The sequence below is a fragment of the Cupressus sempervirens genome, chromosome 8 (genome assembly GCF_028749045.1).
Source record: "Cupressus sempervirens isolate cs-2001-9-10 chromosome 8, ASM2874904v1, whole genome shotgun sequence".
NCBI classification, from domain to species: Eukaryota; Viridiplantae; Streptophyta; class Pinopsida; order Cupressales; family Cupressaceae; genus Cupressus; species Cupressus sempervirens.
In genome coordinates this window covers 662,985,645-662,994,288 of record NC_143125.1, presented here as the reverse complement: position 1 = coordinate 662,994,288, position 8,644 = coordinate 662,985,645, and positions in this window count along the sequence as shown.

Below are 8,644 nucleotides of genomic sequence, written 5' to 3'. Positions count from 1 at the left end.
TGGTGGTCCACCTATTTTCATGTCAAGTCCTCAATAAACTAATTTTACACACAAAATTTATGTTGAATCCACAACTTCCTACATGGAGAAATAATCATGATGTTGGGCTTCTTATCCACAATAATATAAAAAGGAAATGGAAATGCAACACTATATGTGAAATGCTTGAGCAAAAGCAATATTAATTAGACAACTTAGAAGAATGTCAAACACAATCTCTATGAGAGGGGCCAAAGAGGAAACTAAATGACCTACGCTAAATAGCGTAAGTGTGTGATCAACAAAGTAAAATGTATTTCTAACAAAGAAGAACAATTTTTTTTTAAACATGTTCTTTAGATGTTTTCCTTGTGGTATCATTCAATGTTTGTTATATCTCATGTCTTGACACATGATGAGATATTGTGTTGTATTTACTTATCTACACATCTCCTAAGGGATTTACCACACCTTTTTATTGCTTAACATTGCTTTATAAGGTCCTTTCAATGTGGTTCAACTTCATTCATGTAGCACAAATTTCCTCATTTTGAACCACACTCTATTTGCTCTCCTAGAGGTCTACCTAATATTGCAAACATCCTCAATTGCACAAGGTCTACTTTAACTATTTTCTTCTAAATCTATTTGTACTTTATTATGTTTTTATAATAGCTGATTTCAATAGAAAATATTTAATACATAGCATTATATAAGTATCCCCTAAAATCAATGAGCAATGAATGTGATTTTGTGGAGTGTTTGCCAAGAATCACTTGTCTCTAAATATTGTATACTAATATATTGTGAGTATGATTTTAAAATCATGCTTAATAACTCACAACATTATGTAGAAGATTGTGTGATTCAAGAACCTGTTGTGATGGTTCTAGTTGCTTCTGGTGCTGTTCGAGTTCCTCTTGTTGTTGTTGATGGTGTCGCTAGAGCTTTGTTCCTTGGTCCTTGCGATGTTGTGTCCCCTCTACCTATTGGTGTTTCAATGGGGGATGTGTGTCTTCTATTGTCATCTCTTGCTTGGAGGTTCCTCTTTCTCATATGATTTTGGTCGCAACTTCTATTGGTGTGGTTGTCCCTGTGGTTGCTAAGATTTGAACTTTGCAAGCATGTATATTCCATCTCTGAATTATTATGTTGTGACAAGGCTCATTGAATAAAACATAGATCAAACTAATATTCAATAGAGATTAATTGAAATCAGATCACAAAAGTTAATCAGAATGCATTACACTATTTTAGTACTTAGCCAATGGAGAAAGTGGTATCCCAAGGACTGAAAATGTCTAAATTATCATATGGAACAGGAAAAAGTACAATGTTGTGCATCTCTTCTTCAAGCTTATACAAATATGTTGTGCTGAAGTTATATTTGCTAGATAAATATATTGTTGATTTGTTCATTGTTAGTTGTAACTGACTAATACAGACATGCATGTGGTTAAGAAGATTACTTAGAACTCCACAAAAATTGTTAGAACACACTTTATGATCTTTTTTCTATTTTCCTCACCATTCTACTTAGTTATTGACTAAAATTATTTGAGTGGACAACGAGATAGATTTCATACCATACACAGCTCGGTCTAGTTTCCATTATTTTATTTGCTATATGAAGTTATGACATTAGAAAGATCTTGGAAAATCCTAGAAAACTCTACCACTGTATTTTAAAACTACAACAACATTGGGTCTATTGAAGATGGTTCCATAGTAGTAGAAAAAAATGCAATACTCTAGAGTTTTCAAATCTGCACATGCCATGCTATCTAAGAATAAAGCTTCAACCACATTTATTTTTTAGACAAGTCCCATAAATGCAATCTAGGAGGGTATCAAAGTATTACTGATTGCTACCCTTTATTTGTAATCATATGTTCAAGGATAAATGATCAACTGTCGCTAGTGTATGTTCAAGGATAAATCTATTATGATGGACAATTCTTTCCATTTTTCATATTTGGGCAAGTTTGTTATATCTTTATGTTGAATAGTCATGTTTTAGTTATCAATAGTCTTTAGTGTATGTTCAACCTTGTTATGGAAGTTTGATATATAATAGAGTGATTATTCTAAATATATAAGTACACCAAAATATTCTATGACAACAAGAAGTTCAATTCCATTGAGAAATTTTTAAGATTCAACAATCAAGAAGAAAATTCTAGGTCCCATGAGGCATTTGCAGTTTTGAAGGTTTAGTGATATGCTCAATTTTGAAAGGTGCAAATATTGCTCTAAATTTTCTGTTGATGTCAGTTTTGTCCTCCATTTGGGTCATATATTGTGTTTTTTTTCATGCATTTCTTTTCTAATACATTGTGATCAAATTACATGCACTTTGGCTATGGTGAGTTAATGGACAACTTTCTCCAATTGCTATATGCAGCTAGCAAAATGTGAATGCCACAGATAGAGTGTCCTCATTCAAGGCTATATGATGATCATTGTTTTAGCACAATTAGTGATCATGCCCCTTAAAAATGTGATTGATCTATATCTAGTGTACATTTAAAAGGAAAGTATGACTTCAAAACTCTTTTGTTTCAAATTATCTTCATTTTTTTGCTTGCAGTAGAGATAATAACTGCATTTACCTCTTTGTTGTAGCTACTACATAAATGATTACAATATTGTTACACAATTTGTAGTAGGGAAAAACTATTAATAATAGTGAACATTATTTAATTTTATATTTTTGAAGTACAAAATGCTGCTACTCTATTAAATACAAGTAATGATAATCCTTTTTTTGAAAATTTTCTCCCTTCTCTTATTCTTTGAAGGATAATCACTTATTGAGTTTTTGGACAATTTTTCTAGATAAGGCTAGATAAGTATTCTCTAGAGATGCTTGAAATGATGTTATACTCATATAGACTGTATTTCATCCTTGTAATTGTCATTTTTTCCTAGTTATATAATATAAAAACCAGTTATAGCCTTTTATTGATAAAAAATTTGCATTCTTTCATGAAGCTGTCAAGATATAAAAGAGATTGTGATCTTGGAGAGAGCATGGGTTGTGAATAAGGAAGCACACACAAGATTAATGTGGATCTATTAGCAAAGATGAAGTGCAGATTTATGAAGGATTCTATGGATAGATTAATGAGTATATAGAGGACTGTGCAAATTTACAAAGCATTTTGAAGAGAATACTGTGAGAAGTTTCTATGGAAGTTTTATGAGACTTGAAATAAGTTTGGTGGCAAATTTGTTGTCATCATAATAGGAATTTGAGGCAAAGAGGGATTATGGAGAACAAATTGTCCATCTTCTATAGGAGAAGTAACATTTCATACAATTTCTTGGCACCTCTTTAGGATTCTATCTAAACAAGTTGAACTTTGCATTATATTGACTAACTCTATATATTAGTGGATATTTAATACTAATTTCATATGTGTCATCTAACAACATGTGCATTCAAGAAAGGAAAATAACTATTAAATTTATCACCTTTTTTGCAAATTGCACCAAAGACTCTTCAATTGCAGCCTAAAAAGACTTATTCCAGTTGTTTATATCATCATTGAGATTGGAAGCCTTGTAAGTACAATGTATGATCTTGTGCAAATGCCTTGCCAGATTAGAGATTGCACCAACCATTGCTACAGAAGATTGTGATTTTGACTGTTGTGCAAGGATAACATAAATTTCAATGATATTAATCTACATTTGAGGTTGTTGCACCATATTCTTGTGATCAAGATGTTTAATGAGCATGGACAATAGCAAATAAGTAGAATGGCCTACAAATTGACTAGTAGAAAAGTATGAAATATCATAAAATATTAAAATGAAAAGGTGAACTTGGCATTTGGAAATAGTAATCGAAATATTCACATGTAAATTATAATTTAACCAAAGTATTTTGAAAGTAAAATTCAAACTTCAAATTAGAAGATATAATATATAAAACTAGCTAGAGATGTAGCTAATGAAGTTTGACTTTTGCATATTGTAATTTGCAACAAGGAATCTTTTAAATTGTGAAATTATAAATGTTACCTGCTTTCTCCATTAAGTGTTGCATGTCATATAGACTTTACGATCCTATGCTTCCTTCATGTAATATTATTCAACATATCACCATAGTCAAAAGAAATAATGAGAATAGTTCATGAATCAATTTATACTTTAGGATGATCTAATATCATTTGTTTCCACTATTCAAATTCTTCTTCATGTCTTCCAATTTACGAAAAAAGTTATCAAATGCAATCAAACATGATTGTAGATAAATAGAAATAATAGAATACCTTAGAGAGGAATAATTTCTTAGAGAGGAATAATTTGAGGCAATCCCATAGAAAGCCATTCTTTCAAATACTTCCTACACTGCAACTAAATTTCATAAATAAATGAGTTTGACTATGGTGTCCTTCTCCATTGCCTGAAACCAAGAGATTCACAAAGTTAGTTGTCATGCAATCATAGGTTAATGTCGAGCTTCACTTGGTTTCAAGAATAGTTTAATATTCTCTACTAATCAGGGCCATCCACGTGAAGGTGCAAGCTCATTCCCCCCCTCCCCCCCCACAAACATCTAAAATTCATTAATTCTATTAATAAAATGTTATCATTCCACCCCCCCCATCCCCCCCCGCCAACACCCTAACATCTATATTCCCCGTCAACATCTAAAATTCATTCATTCTATTAATAAAATGTAACATTCAAGAATTATCATGCAATAACACTCATTAACACATTAGTTTCATTAGGACATTCATATTAACATTGAAACATAAGATTCATTAGAACATTCAATAGAACATAAATAAAACATCTATACATAAACATCAGTCATTATCAAATAAGTTACATAAGTTCACATGAATCATTTCTTTTCTTTTTTTCTTTTTTTGTCCTTCCTTATATTGTTGCAGAGGCATATCCATGTCATCATCGATATTTCTTCTCGCATGTGGACGTGCACTCACTATCCTTTGCAAAAGTTGGTCCTCTGCAATAACAAACAAAAGGGTTAAATTTAAAAAAATTGAGACTTTAAATATTTTAAAGAACATTGTAACACTCTTTACCTTGTCCAACCACATATCTTTCCAATTAGCTTGGACCTCACCATGCTCATCATCTGCATCCCTTGCAACTACAATACAAGATGTTTTCTTAATCCCAACACATATTATAGTTAAATTTGTATTACTACACCAAATCTAATTTAAAATGTTTACTTTTATTAATAATTCAAAAATAAAAAAATTGAATTGAAAATTTTTACTTCTATATACATTGATATTATTCTTCATCCATCTCATCATTAGGATCATCGTCATCGTTGACATTGTCACCACCACTATCCTGGTCATTGTCATCATCATCATCATCATCATCCTCCTCCTCCACCTCCTCCTCATCATCATCATCACCATCATCATGATCAGTAGAAACATCATCATCGTGATTAGTAGCAACATCATTTGCTTTAGGAGCATCATCGACTAACTCTCAATCATGATCCACTTCTTCCTCTTCCTCAGTATCTTCTTCTTCCATCACATTATACTTTATCAACCTTCCCCTTGGATCATGTCTAACAATAAATGACCAACCTAGTTTATGTGGAACCTCTAAGTAAGATACCTTCTCACATTGGCTTGGAAGAACATAGGGCTCATCCCCAACTGGCTTAAACAACCTTGTATTAATCATTGGAAATCCATTTTCATGCTCAATAATAGTTCTACTAGGATCATTTTGATTGAGTCGTAGTCTGTACCATTTGATGATGAAGAGAACTAATTTGAAGGAATTGAAGTCATAGTCAAGAATATCAACCAAAATACAATAGTATAGATTTTGAGATTGTCGAAGATGTAAGTCATTTCTAGATGAAATATTGGTCACCTGGAAGACTGCACTTATCATAAAATCAATATTTGATGGAAAATTTATAACCATTACAGAACATAGTCTTGTGGTGTTTCACCCACAATAATGCCAAACATGTATAAATTATTTCATCACGAGTTAAAAAACATACAGTTGATTAACAAACTTATAAGTACCTAGAGGTCTCTTAAACCATATGCTAAATCTATTTCCTTTTATGTAACATTGGGATCTCCATTAAAATGAGTTTGTTTAACCAATGAAGACATAGATTCCATTTTAATCCATGACCACAATGTTGGCATTGTTCATTCTATACCATAATCCAGTCTTGATTGTTTGCAATAAACAAATGTATTGCATCGCACTCTTTAGTAGCTATACAAAAGTAAATAGATGACTTAGAACATATTTATTTTGAAGATTAAGAATTAATTAACTACAATTACATATCATAATTTATTACCTTTCACTTTCTTAAATCTACCTTTGCCAACCAAGTACTCTCCTTTGAATTTTTTAATGGAGTCGAGATCCCAAATGCAATCTATATGGGTCTTTACTGCAAGATTAGGAAGATATTGAGTAACGTGCACCATCATCTGGTATGCCATATATCCCTCAATTATAGAACCCTCAAGATGTACTCTTTGTCAAACCAAACCCTTAAAAAAATTCAATTGTCTCTCAACCATCCACACTTAGGTTGTACAAGTCCACACAATTCAATCTCCTCAACTTGGTGTATGTGGTAGTGTTTTTGTGCATTGAAAAAAGTTGAAGGTAAACACTTTTTCATTTCACACATTAGTAGAGGAATTCTTTTCTTCCAATATTTTATATCTTCTATATGGATTTCTTTAGATGACAACCACCTACAAGGGATTCAAGACACAAAAACATATAAATACGAGACTTTACAATATATTACTTGTTTGATATATTGAACAAATATGACTGCTTACCTCATGTATTTTCCAAGATCATATATCACTTGTTTGATATTATTGTTGAAGTTTTTTGGGAGCGATAGGGATAGCACATACTGCAACAATTGTCAACTGATCATTTCATTATTTTCTAACAAAATACAATGAAAAATGAATGCAATTTAACAAATATATTGAAAATACAAAAGACCGTGACTTACCTTGATGAAGGTATGCCAATCATGCATTTTTAGCCCTGGGCCAAATTCACTTTTCTTTGATATGAGATTGTTTATATTCACAACAAATCTTGTAGGAAATCTCATTTTTCATATGAATTATTTTATGGCATTACTTTGTTGCTCCATTGATAACCAAGGAAGGGCACTTGCATTATTTTGGTCTCCATTGCTATTCAATTCAATGATATTTTTCATTGCATCATTGGAATCATGAATGCCACTACAAATTTTGGAAAGTTTTTCTTTGTCACACCTTCCATCCAATATTTTGCACAGTGTCTCTGTTACATTCTTTTCAATATGCATGGTATCAAACAAACACACAATTTGTAGCTACTCGTAGTTGGGAAGCCTACTAAATTCTCTGGGATAACATTTTAGTCCCTTTGGAAGGTAATTAGTACTGATGCTTTGATGACCTTGAATTCTATTATATTCCGACTACCATAGGTGAGGTGTCATTCTTCGTGGCTTTGATGTAGTATCTTCTTTCCCATTGAAAAGGTGTTTTTCATTGCTTTGATACTTATGTTTTTTGTGGAGGAAGTGCCTATTCTTATCAAACACTTGCTTTTTTAAACTTTTGAAATGACGAGATTTCACCTTTGGACCACACATTAGACATGAAAATTCTCCCTTTGTTTGAAGACGTACAAGATAATGATACAATTGGATTAAATATGTTCATTTTTAGAATTAGTATTATTGTGTACATCTAGATTTTAGCATAACATACTACATAAATATGTCAACCTTGAGGCATCATGAATTGTCCACACAAGCATTGCATGTAATTGAAATTATTTTTGTCCAATTGGTCTAGAGATATCAGACATAGTGAAACTATTCCATAACACCAACAACTCGTTGATAAGAGGTGCAATATATACATTCATATCTTTCACTTGGTACTTACCTAGTTGAATGAACAACATCAAATAATTATTGTGGTCATTTCACTCCCAGACTTATGATTACATGTAGGTAACAATAAAATAATTAGATACCTAGAATAATCATTGCCAACATAACATGTTCCCTCTTTATTGACATTCATGGAGGAAGGTTATTTTTAATAACAAAAATAGGCCAGACCAAGTAAATAGATCTCATCTCTCCATATGGATTGACACCGTCAGTTGCTAGAGAAAGCCTGAGATTTTGAGGTTCTTCTTTAAAGTGTGTCCACTTTTCCTCTATGTCCTTAAATGTTGAACCATCTGTAGGCATTTGAATAATGTCATCTCAACTTCTATTGTGTGCATGGTAATCCTTAAATTATGCCAAGCTACTACACCTAAATAATCGTTTAAGATGTAGAATAATGGGGATGTAATGAAGAACCTTGTGAGACACCTTTTTTGTCACTTGATCATCTTGATATTTACTCATATGGCATTTGGGGCATTTTGTTCTATTTTTGTGCTCTTTATGATAAATTACATGATCTTGAGGAAAAGCATCTATTGATTGATACTCCATTCCAATATTTTTCATAGTGACACATAATTCTCAGTACGAGTGAGGGAGAACATTTGATGGTGGTAACATAGTCACCTATCAATCTACAACAAAAAATATTAGTCATTAGTATAAACAATCTTAATGGTACATATT